This window comes from Dipteris shenzhenensis, chromosome 19 (assembly GCF_047967505.1).
Source record: "Dipteris shenzhenensis isolate YYH24624 ecotype China chromosome 19, Dip_SZ_1.0, whole genome shotgun sequence".
In the NCBI taxonomy this organism is placed as follows: domain Eukaryota; kingdom Viridiplantae; phylum Streptophyta; class Polypodiopsida; order Gleicheniales; family Dipteridaceae; genus Dipteris; species Dipteris shenzhenensis.
The window spans coordinates 20,937,397-20,949,038 of record NC_141614.1 but is presented as its reverse complement, the minus strand read 5'-3'; positions in this window follow the sequence as shown (position 1 = coordinate 20,949,038).

Below are 11,642 nucleotides of genomic sequence, written 5' to 3'. Positions count from 1 at the left end.
AGACAGTGCTAGAGCAATGCTTAGTGAAAAGCATCTTCCAAATCAGTATTGGGCAGAAGCAATAGCTACAGCTAACTACTTGCTTAATCGGCTTCCTACCGAACCGATACAAGGTATGACTCCTTATGAAGCATTCACTGGACACAAGCCACGCATTGGGCATCTCCGCATATTTGGTTGCATAGCATATGCCCACATACATGATGATCATCGCAGGAAATTGGATGCGAAGTCACGCAAATGCATCATGGTTGGCTACAGTGATGAGAGTAAAGCATACAAATTGTATGATCCCATCAACCACAAAGTCATTATCTCCAGAGATGTAATCTTCGATGAGGAATCAGAATGGAAAACCTCACCTACACAGGAGATAGAAGCATCGACTTCACAGTCATCTACAGAACAGGTTGATGAAGAAGAGCAAGAATTGCCAGCAACACCCCAATCAGCGTCACAGCAGCTCAGACGGTCTACTAGGGAAAGCAGACCACCAGCCAGATTGACATATGCTCAAAAAGGCAAAGCAATTCAGGTGGAAACCACCAACTATGCTCTTATGACTACCATCATGGCTACAGAAGAGCCAGTGTACTTCGAAGACGCAGTAGATAAGCCAGAATGGCAAACTGCAATGAATGAGGAAATGGATGCTTTGTATAAAAACAACACTTGGGAATTATGCGACCTTCCACCAGGAAAGAAGGCCATAGCCAACAAATGGGTATACAAAGTGAAGTACAATCCAGATGGCAGTATTCAGAGATACAAAGCCAGATTAGTTGCAAAAGGATTTGCACAACAATATGGTCAAGATTATGATGAAACTTATGCTCCAGTAGCAAAGATGGATTCCATACGGTTCTTGATATCACTAGCGACACTCAGTAAATGGAATGTGTATCAGCTCGATGTCAAGAATGCATTTCTCAATGGTTATCTAGACGAGGAAGTCTACATGCAACAACCAGCCGGTTATGTTGAACCAGGACAGGCGAACAAGGTTTGCCATCTCACGAAAAGTCTCTATGGCTTAAAGCAAGCACCCAGAAGTTGGTACAGCAGAATTGACAAATATTTTGCTGCTCTGGGATACATGAAGTCAAATGCAGATCATACTCTCTACTACAAAGTTCAAGGGGAAGATATTACTATTGCACTTTTGTACGTAGATGATCTGATTGTGACAGGAAGCAAGGATAGCTTCATCAGAAAGCTAAAACAAGACTTATCTGCAGAGTTCGACATGAAAGATCTTGGACTTATGCACTATTGTCTTGGAATTGAGTTCTGGAGAGATTCAGATAGCACATTCATGAGTCAGCTCAAGTATGTTGATAGTCTCCTGAAGAAGTTTCATATGGCAGATTGCAAGATTGCAGCCACTCCCATGGAACAGAGTTTGAAACTTACTAAAGATTCAGAAAAGCCTACAGTCAATGACAGATACTACAGGCAACTCATTGGATCTCTTATATATCTGACAATCACACGGCCAGATATTTGTTATGCAGTAAGCTCACTAGCACAGTTTATGGCAAATCCAAAACAGTCTCACTGGAATGCAGCCAAAAGAGTCTTGAGATACATCAGAGGTACACGACAATTTGGGATAGAATACAGAGGAAGTCATCCACGGTTGCATGGATACTGTGACAGTGACTATGCTGGAGATCATGAGACCAGGAGATCGACACAGGGATATGCATTTTTCCTTGGTCAAGGTGCTATATCATGGTTGTCAAACAAACAGCCAACTGTTTCTTTGTCTTCGACTGAAGCAGAATATAGGGCACTCACTACAGGTGCATGTGAGGCTATATGGCTCAGAAGACTATTGTCAGAAACAGATTACTTTGATGAGTCAAAGCCAACAACAATATACTGTGATAATCAATCGGCTCAAGCATTGGCCAAAAATCCAGTATATCACTCCAGAACAAAGCACATTGATGTCAGAGAGCACTTCATCAGAGAAAGAGTGTTATTTGGTGACATCACACTGCAGCATTGTGATAGCAAAGAAAATGTTGCAGACATCTTTACCAAACCACTCGGTAAAGAGCTATTCGAGAAACACCGACTAGCTCTTGGTTTGATGCAGAGGAAGGACATTCCCATTAAAGGGGTGTGATGGAATGTAATGCTCAGTCCTTCTTCGATTCCCCAGAATCATCATCTTGAGGGAAGGCCTACTTCATGATGTTGATCTTGAGGGAAGGTGTTGAGAGTTCATGCGCAACATCATGTGATCATGTGTGCATAGCACCATCACGTGATCATATGTGCATAGCACTAACCTTATAGAGTGCTATAAAGGAAAGGGTTAGCTCCCCTAACCCTAACCCTAAAAGGGTTTGTATATATTCTATTTTTTCAACTAAATCTAGTGTACAGTTAGTCATTTGTGGTGTGCTCTCTAGCTGTGCCCTCTCTCCTCATCTCCACTCTTCTCCTCTCCCCTCTTCATATTTTGTCACCCAACAGGGCAAGTGAATGCCCCTACAAAGATACTTCGAACCCTCCGTTGTCATGCTTCAAGTGTCAAGGGTCACATTTCTTGAAGGACTTCCCCTATAGGGATCTTCCCCCCGTCGCTCCTCCCACAACCGGTCCTACACCCTTGTGTGTGGGGTGCGGAGTCGAGCATTTGTTCAAGGACTATCCCTTGAGAAGACCGACAACCCCAGTCACCCTGCTTAAGACCACTAGCCTTAACTTGCTCAGTATCGAAAAAGGCCAAGTGGCTGCACCCTTACAAGTCATCACAAGGATGCAAGCCAAAGAAATAGGTAAGGCAATGAGGAAACAAGCCAGGAAGGGTAAAGGACCCCTACCGCAAGGCCCTGAGGTCCCTCAACATCTGCAGACCCGGTCCAAGAAGGCCATGCGAGTAGGTGATGGGTCTGACTACGTGCTCATCCAAGACGGTTTCGATGAGGAGACAGACACCCTTGCCACCTCCTCTGCCTCCGTATGTGCTTCCACCTATGGTGACCCAGAGGTACCTTCGAGCTCAAGTGTAAACAAGCCAGTGTAGGCCCAGGCCTAGCACCCCTGTCCTCCTATAAGGAAACCTATCCTAACCCAGTCCTAGAGAAGTAATATGTAATAAAGACTCAGAACTTGGTACGGGACTACCATGAAAAGTTTGAGCATAGACTCAAGGCGAGCAGAGGGTTGGATAACATCCATCTAGCCCACTCGACTGGCCACAAAAGAGCAAAGGCACTCAAAGTGCCAGACAAGGTGGAAGAAGAGGAATGTTTCAGCTTTGATAAGTCAAAGGCTCCAAATCTAATGCAAAAAATATTCCAGGAGGACCTAGTATTGCAAAACCTACAAGAAGAAGGAGACCTTTACGGTTTCAAGGACCTGATATAAATAGGAGGAGAGTCTTCATAGGAACCCTGCGATAGTGCCAGGTTGGCTGCCTTCCTATCAACTAAGGTAAAAATGTCGATTGCCTCCTTATTGAGAGGGAATCCCATCCTTTTGCGAGACCTATCCAACTGGATGAACAGAAAATTCCTACCCCCAGGCCCTACCAGCCCTAAGGCCAACCAGTCATCGCTAGAGGAGGGGCAGAACTTACCCAAGGTTCCCATCAATAAGCTAGGCCAATACTTTGAGGTTGATGACACAAACAGGGCTATCCCCATAACCTATCAACACCAAAAGGCTGATGCCATCTTGGATGGGGGAGTGGGAGTGAGTGTCTATAGTGTTGAGAGTGTTTAGATATGGAGCTCCACTCGTGATATGCCAGGGTGATCGTTATGCATTTATGTCACTGACTTGCTAGCTTCAGATGCGGTTTGTACACCGCCCATGAACAATAGCTGGATGATAGCTATCTTTATGTACTCTAGTTAGTGGCTCAGTTAGTATGCCACCTAGGTTAGCTGAGTTTGGTTTGAGACCCACATATAGGGTTCATCTATTCCTTTTGTATTAAGAGAGAGAGTTCTTTTGGCTTTCATAACTAAGAAGAGGAAAACTATTTTCAGCCTCCACCTTTGTGTGTATTTCCCCATTGTGTATGTGAGAAAGCTGCAAGTGAGACTCCTTACCTCTCTCCCACTCTCTTCACACGGTATCAGAGCTCGGTTCGTGGTAAGGAGCTCAAGGAAGCAAACCAAGTTCGCAATGTCTTGGCAAGAGGATCAGTGTTTCTTTCCTTTTTCGAGCTTGGGAGTAAATCTCTGCAGTTAGCATAGCCAGAAAATGCAAGAGTGCACTATCTCAGAGTGAGACATCCTTCCACAGGCACTCAAAAAAGTGCCTTGTTTTGGCTGTGCGACCATTGTTCTACAGGTCGGTGAAAAGTTGCCATAAAAATTGCATCATATGCCTATGCACACAGATATTGGGAGTGACAGAATCATTCTTATTGCATGTTGATGCAAAATTGTCATTAGGAAGTGACTGTGTGGTCAAATACCACTTTCGTCAGTTTTGCAGATCTACCCTTGTGAGACAGAAGCTGTGTTTTTTGCAATGACAAAATATTTTTGCAGTATTTTGTAATGGCGTTTGATGCTCTTTCACAGATAGTCACTGAAAAGCTTGACAAGAACAACTTCCAAGCATGGAAGTTTAGAATGACGAATTTCCTTAAGGGAAAAGGCTATTGGGAGTTCATTACTAGAGCTAAACAAGAATCAGTTATTCCTAATGTTCCCAATCAACAGGAGTTGCAGGCATTTAAAGGATGGCATGAGAGAGCTAGAAAAGTTATGTACTGGCTGTGTATCAGTATTTCAAATTCTATGATTGTGCATATTCAGGATGCAAGCATGCTGAAGGAGGCATGGGATACTTTGACAAAAATGTACAGCACAAATATGCAAGCCAGGAAAATGCAGCTCAAGCAGGAGTTGCATAATGTGCAGACAGAAAATATGAGCATCAATGACTACCACATGAAGGTGAAGAAGATTGCAGATGCACTTGCTTCCGCCAGTGGAAGATGATGATTTAATTTCTGTGACCTTGAATGGTCTAGGAAAGATTATGCATAGTTCCGAACATCCATTGCCGTCCATGAAAAATTTCCTGATTTTGAGGAGTTGATTGCTCTTCTAATTTCTAAAGAGCAGAAAATGGTGGTGCATCTTCTTCAGGAGGAACTTCAAAAGAAACTATCTTCTACTCAAATGCTCACAGAGGTAGAGGCAGAGGTAGAGTAGCCGATCTGAGGTCATGGCAGAAATCAGAATATGCAGCAAATTCAAAAAAACCAGTTCTATGGAGGAGAACATGGTAACCTTAGAGGTAGGGGGAGCCAAAGATGTTGTGGTGGACGGCAAACAGGCCAAAATGCAAATAGCAATGTTGAATGCTACTACTGTGGTAAAATGGGTCATATGGCTAAAGATTGCTATAAAAAGCAAAATGACATTATGAATGGGAAATTGCAGCAGGGCAATTATGCATCCTCTAGTAGATAGGGTGATGACAGAAATGAGCATTTTTTTATGGTGCAACACATGACCAATTCTATGACAAGTGCAGAAGAAGGCAATGATGTGTGGTATGTTGACTCAGGTGCGTCAAACCACATGACACGTCATGTAGAATGGATGTAGGATGCAAGGAAAATGAAAAAACCAAGATTTGTGGAGACTAGTGATGATACTACACATCCTATTGTGCAGATTGGTAAAATTCCTTTGTCTATGCAGGATGGGAAAAAGAAATACCTGTCTGATGTATTTCATGTCCCGAACATTACCAAGAACCTGGTTTCTATTGGTCAAATGGTTGAGCAGGGCTTGCAGGTCGGATTTAATCCTCATGGATGCTTTGTTGAGGATATGAAAAATAAAGGTCGCTTGATAGCAAAAGGGAAGAAGAAGGGCATGATGTTTACGTGGATGCGGATATGCCTGAATTGAGTGCAGCAATGTCTGCACATGGGACCAGTGTAGTTGTAGATATTGATAGCTGGCATAAACCCATTGGTCATGTTAATGTATAGCGACTTAAATTAATGCATGCCCAAAATATTATTGCAGGATTGCCTAAGTTCAAGGTTGTAGAAATGCATAAGGTATGTGAAGCCTGTCAATTTGGAAAACAGGCAAGGAAACCATTTCCTAGACATGTTTAAGAGAGTAAGAGGCCATTGTAATTAATCCACTCTGATGTGTGGACTACTAAAGCTGCATCTATTGGAGGCTGTCATTATTTTGTCACTTTTATTAATGACTATAGCATAAAAGTTTGGGTGTATTTTATGAAAAAGAAAAGTGAAGTGCTTGGGCATTTCAAAGCCTTTAAAGCTATGGTTGAAAAAGAAACAGGCTTGCAAATAAAATGCATGAGGTCAGATGGAGGGGGAGAGTACGTCTCAAATGAGTTTGCAAGGTTCTTGCAGGAGCATGCATAAAGCAGCAATATTCATGCAGTCATACCCCATAGCAAAATGGACTTGCAGAAAGGAAAAACAGGCATATTGGAGAGGTATCTCGTGGATGCTCAACGAAAAAGACGTGCCAGATTTTTATTGGGCTGAAGCAGTTGCTACAACAGTCTACATAATGAACAGGCTTCCACTGCAAACATATATGGCATGACGCGAGAGGAGAGGTATACTGGTAGGAAACCAGATATTTCTCATTTGAAAGTTTTTGGTTGCATTGCCTATGTTCATGTTCCAGATGAGTTGAGATCCAAGTTGGATCCAAAAGCTGAGAAGTGCATCTTTATTGGATATTCTCTACAACAAAAAGGGTATAGATGCTATAATCCTTCTAGTCGTAAGTTTACAGTGAGCAGAGATGTTGTTTCTGATGAGATGAGCAGCTGGTATAAATCAGTAAATGTGATTGATGATGTCGATGCACAAAATGGTAATGCTGCACAGAATTGACAGCAGCAATCACAAAATATTAGTGGACCTGTAGTGTCCTCTATTAGTGGTTCACATACTTCACCATGGACAGGCAGATTGAGATCAGGAGAATCTCCTCAAAGCAATGTAGATAGTGGTATACAAGTATCACGAAAAGGAAAAGAGAAAGTAGATCAGCCCATGGTTGATGTGAATGCAGGTCATTCTTGTGTGGATGGTGAATCCAGTGGCTCAGAACAGAGCCTTGATGATGAGTTGGGTATTCCTTTTGTTGTTACACCTGGAGTAAGGAAGACAAGTATTATTTTGAGAGCACCTGGTAGTGAGCCTATTTTGCACAGGTCTACCAGAGTTAAGTATCTTGTAGATAGGCTGAAATATGATGGATTTATAGCCATTCACTATGCCTATATGGTCAAAGTGATACAAGAACTAGAACCCACTTCTTTTGAGCAAGCCATGGGAAAAGAAAAATGGGAGAAAGCCATGGATGAAGAAATGGATGCCTTGGAAGCAAATGCTACATGGGAATTGGTGCCTTTGCCTAAAGACAAGAATGCAATTGGCTACAAGTGAGTTTATAAGGTGAAGCACAATGTAGATGGTTCTGTGAGCAGATACAAGGCAAGATTAGTTGTCAAGGGGTATGCACAGACATATGGCATTGATTATGAAGAAACATTCAGTCCGGTTGCAAGGATGGCAACTGTAAGAGTAGTCATTGCTATGGCTACATCGAAGGGATGGTCTTTACATCAGATGGATGTAAAGAATGCCTTCTCGCATGGTGATTTGCAAGAAGAGGTCTATATGGAGCAGCCACCAAGTTTTGTGCATGTTGTTCATCTTGAGTTTGTTTGCAGGTTGAAGAAAGCCTTGTATGGCTTGAAGCAAGCACCTAGAGCATGGTCTGACAAGATAGGACAATATCTTGTCACTATTGGTTTTCAAATTTCCACGGCAGATTTCTCACTTTATGTGAGAAAAACAGAGAAAGGTATTATGTTGCTTGTCATTTATGTTGATGATTTGATCATCACAGGTGATAGCGATGAAGATATCCTTCATGTGAAAATGCTATTGAAGCAGAAGTTTGAGATGAAGGATTTGGGAGAGCTGCATTACTACTTGGGCATTGAGGTGATTAGATCCACAAGTGGGATATGGCTTTTGCAGAGGCAGTATGGATTGGACATGCTATCCAAATATGGGATGATAGGTTGTAAGCCTATTTCAATTCCTTTAGAGCAGAATGTGAAGTTGAGTTCAGATGCAGGTGAGCTTCTTGAAGACCTACTATGTACAGATGCATAGTAGAAAGTTTGAGTTATATGACTATTACCAGGCTAGATTTCAGCTATGCTGTTGGGTTGGTAAGTCAGTTTATGCAGGCTCCAAGGAAACCGCATTTGGATGCGGCTAGACGCATTTTGAGGTATGTGAAGTCCACACTACAGTATGGACTATTTTATGAGACTGGGGTTCAGATACATTTGCATGGATACATAGATGCTGATTGGGCTAGTAGTATTTCTGATAGACGATCTACCAGTGGATATGTGTTTTCTTTTGGGAGTGCTGCAGTCACTTGGAGCAGCAAGAAACAGCCTGCAGTTGCCTTGTCAAGCACAGAGGCTGGATACAGGGGTGCAGCAATGGCTGCATGTGAGGCAGCTTGGTTGCATAAGCTGCTTTATGATATGCATCACTCTACAGATGGGCCAGTTGTCATTTATTATGACAACATGGGTAGTATACACTTGGCAAATAACCCAGTCTATCATGCTAGAACAAAGCACATTGAGGTGCATTACCACTATGTGTGGGAGAAGATTCTAGTAGGCCTTATTGATCTAGTTCATGTCAGCACAGAACATTAGGTTACTAGCTAACATATTCACGAAGGCATTGGGCACAGAGAAGCTACGCAAGTTCAGAGACCTGCTTGGTGTGCAAGAACTGGGACTGAGCTCGAGGGGGAGTATTGAGATATCGAGCTCCACTCATGATATGCCAGGGTGACCGTTGTGCATTTATGTCACCGGCTTGTTAGCTGCAGATCTAGTTGGTACACTATCCATGAATAATAGCAGGATGACAACTATCTTTATGTACTCTAGTTAGTGGCTCAGTTAGTATGCCACCTAGGTTAGCTGAGTTTGGTTTGAGACCCACATATAGGATTCATCTATTCATTTTGTACTAAGAGAGAGAGTTCTTTTGGCTTTCACAACTAAGAAGAGGAAAATTGTTTTCAGCCTCCACCTTTGTGTGTATTCCCCCATTGTGTATGTGAGAAAGCTGCAAGTGAGACTCCTTACCTCTCTCCCACTCTCTACACAGAGAGCATCTGACTAGGATCTAATATTCCATGTTCATATAGATGCTTTTAACTTTGCTATCGGGTGTGTGCTAGCCCAACCAGGGGAGCATAACATGGACTAGCAGGTGTACTTTGTGAGTCGTCAATTGAATGAGGCCGAGGTCAACTACACAACAACCAAGAGGGAGGGTCTGGCCATGGTCTATGCAATCAAGAAGTTCAGGCATTGTTGACCAACAAGTTCGTCTTCTTTGTGGACCACCAAGCATTGTTATACTTGGTCAACAAGCTGTGCATGATTGAATGCATCACCAGGTGGATGCTAATTCTCTTGGAGTTCGATTTCACAATCATTGTAAGGAGAAGACCCATGTCCTAGCCGACAACCTATCGAGACTCCCAAACGGTGAAGCCCCCATAGGAGTCGAAGATGACCTCCCTCACGCTTCCCTCTTTCTCATCGACATCATACCTGAATGGACTACCGCGATTGGTCACTATGACCTTGAAATGTTAGAGGAGACAAGGTTGCATGCAGCCTACTGCTCTAAGTAGAGAAGGCCCGATGCAAAAAGTGATTCGACCACAACCTCAAGAACAAAGACCTTGTAGAGGGTGATCTAGCACTCCTCTACAACGCTCGCAACACCAAGCGCAAGCTCAAGTACCGAGGTATGGGTCCCTACCGTGTGGTAGAAATCACTCCACAAGGAGCGTGCTGAATAGCCACTCGTGATGGAATAGAAATGGACAGCTACCTTAACGCGAGCAAATTAAAGAGATACTATGGGCCACTCACACTGCCTAGCCTTCAAGCCATCCATAGAGAAAAAGAACTCAAGGCCAAGGTAGCCAGGATAAAATGCCAAGCCATCAAAGAAGCCAGAGCACATAACGCTAAGCTCAAATAGTGTAAGCAAATAGCATTGCTTAAGGCAATGCTTGCACAGCCAAGACTAGCAGACGAACTAATGATAGAGCCGCTAGGTTGCATGTTCAATTGTAGTGACCGGGCATGTGCATCAGAGCACTTGTGGATCCAGGAACGCCACAACAACATCTCCCGTGAGGTATGGGAAAAGCTACAGGTACCCCTAAACCTCACCTTAGCTTCGGTAAGGGCTATCAATGGCCAACTCATAAGCACCTTGGGTTTTGTGAACTTAAGTCTAACGGTTGTTTGCCAAGCAGTAGAAATATGCTTTTATGTTCTCTCCATAGAAGCAACTGACGAATAGATCATATTGGGAAGGAGCTGGTATTACGCCATGAACTATCAAATTGATTCGCGGGCCAGGACAACTTCCCTCACAAATGGTGGCAGAATTGCGGGAATCCCGCTGTGTGAACCAAGTCATGCTCCTTCAGCTGCATCCTCATCGGCCCAAGATTAAGAAGTTCTATGGGAGGGCGGACCTGAAGCTCCATCCACCTCCAGCCCTCCAATCACCAACCCTACAAAAAGAGTCCGACCCCAAAAGAAGCAGAGGACCAACCATGGTGGCAACCCGGTGCAATTGCCCATTACACTACCATTGTCATGCCCCACTTAAGAAAGCCGTGAACAGCAAGTATAAGAGGCTATTCTCTGTGCTCAATGCTACGTCAACCAAAATCGACGACCAGAAAGAATCCAAGCATCACAGGAGTCCCGAATCGCTCTAGAGACATCCCTATTGAAGGCATCCGTGCCAAGAAGAAGGACACGATGCCATCTCGCGCCTTCAATCCACCTCCTCAACCATAGCATCCCCCCAAGAGCTAGGTCCCCATCAAGCTCTTGGAAGATCGAGATAGTTACAATGACAAGAAGATCGTTTGGGTACCGAAGTTTAAGTCACAAACCGCAGGGGTTCCAAACGTAGCAACACAAGAACTTGTGTCCACCCTGGATGCAGAACCACAAGAACCTACCGATGAACCGACCACAACAAACAAGCCCAAGAGTCCCGAACGTGCCTTATTACTACGAATCGTACAACTCAACACAAAAATTTCCTAGGGCAGCGAGGGAGCAACACAAGAACCGACCCCTACAATGAGGGGTGTTGCACAAGAACCTCCCTCCAAACCTGAAGGCAAACCCTCAAGGGTAGTTGCAATCATACCATATCCAACGGTGCCATCCGACTCATGAGAGCAAGTGTCTACGCCAAAGGTGGTCACACAAGAACTCGCTTCTCCCACAACAAAGGACCATCCCACAAAAACTCGTCACAATGCCAGTGTACCTCTGGCACCCAAGGTTAGACACAAGCTGGACACATGCTCTACGTGGCTTTTAACACGCTATGCGCCAGCGCGACGTCCATCAACACCGCATTTCCCATGATCATCGAGTCCAGGTCAAGGTGAGTCAATACAGTGGACATATCACCCGATGCACCCGTAGCCCACAAGTCACTGCCTTGCACATACACCCACGCCCATCCACGATCAGCACTAGATGATTAGGGTCAA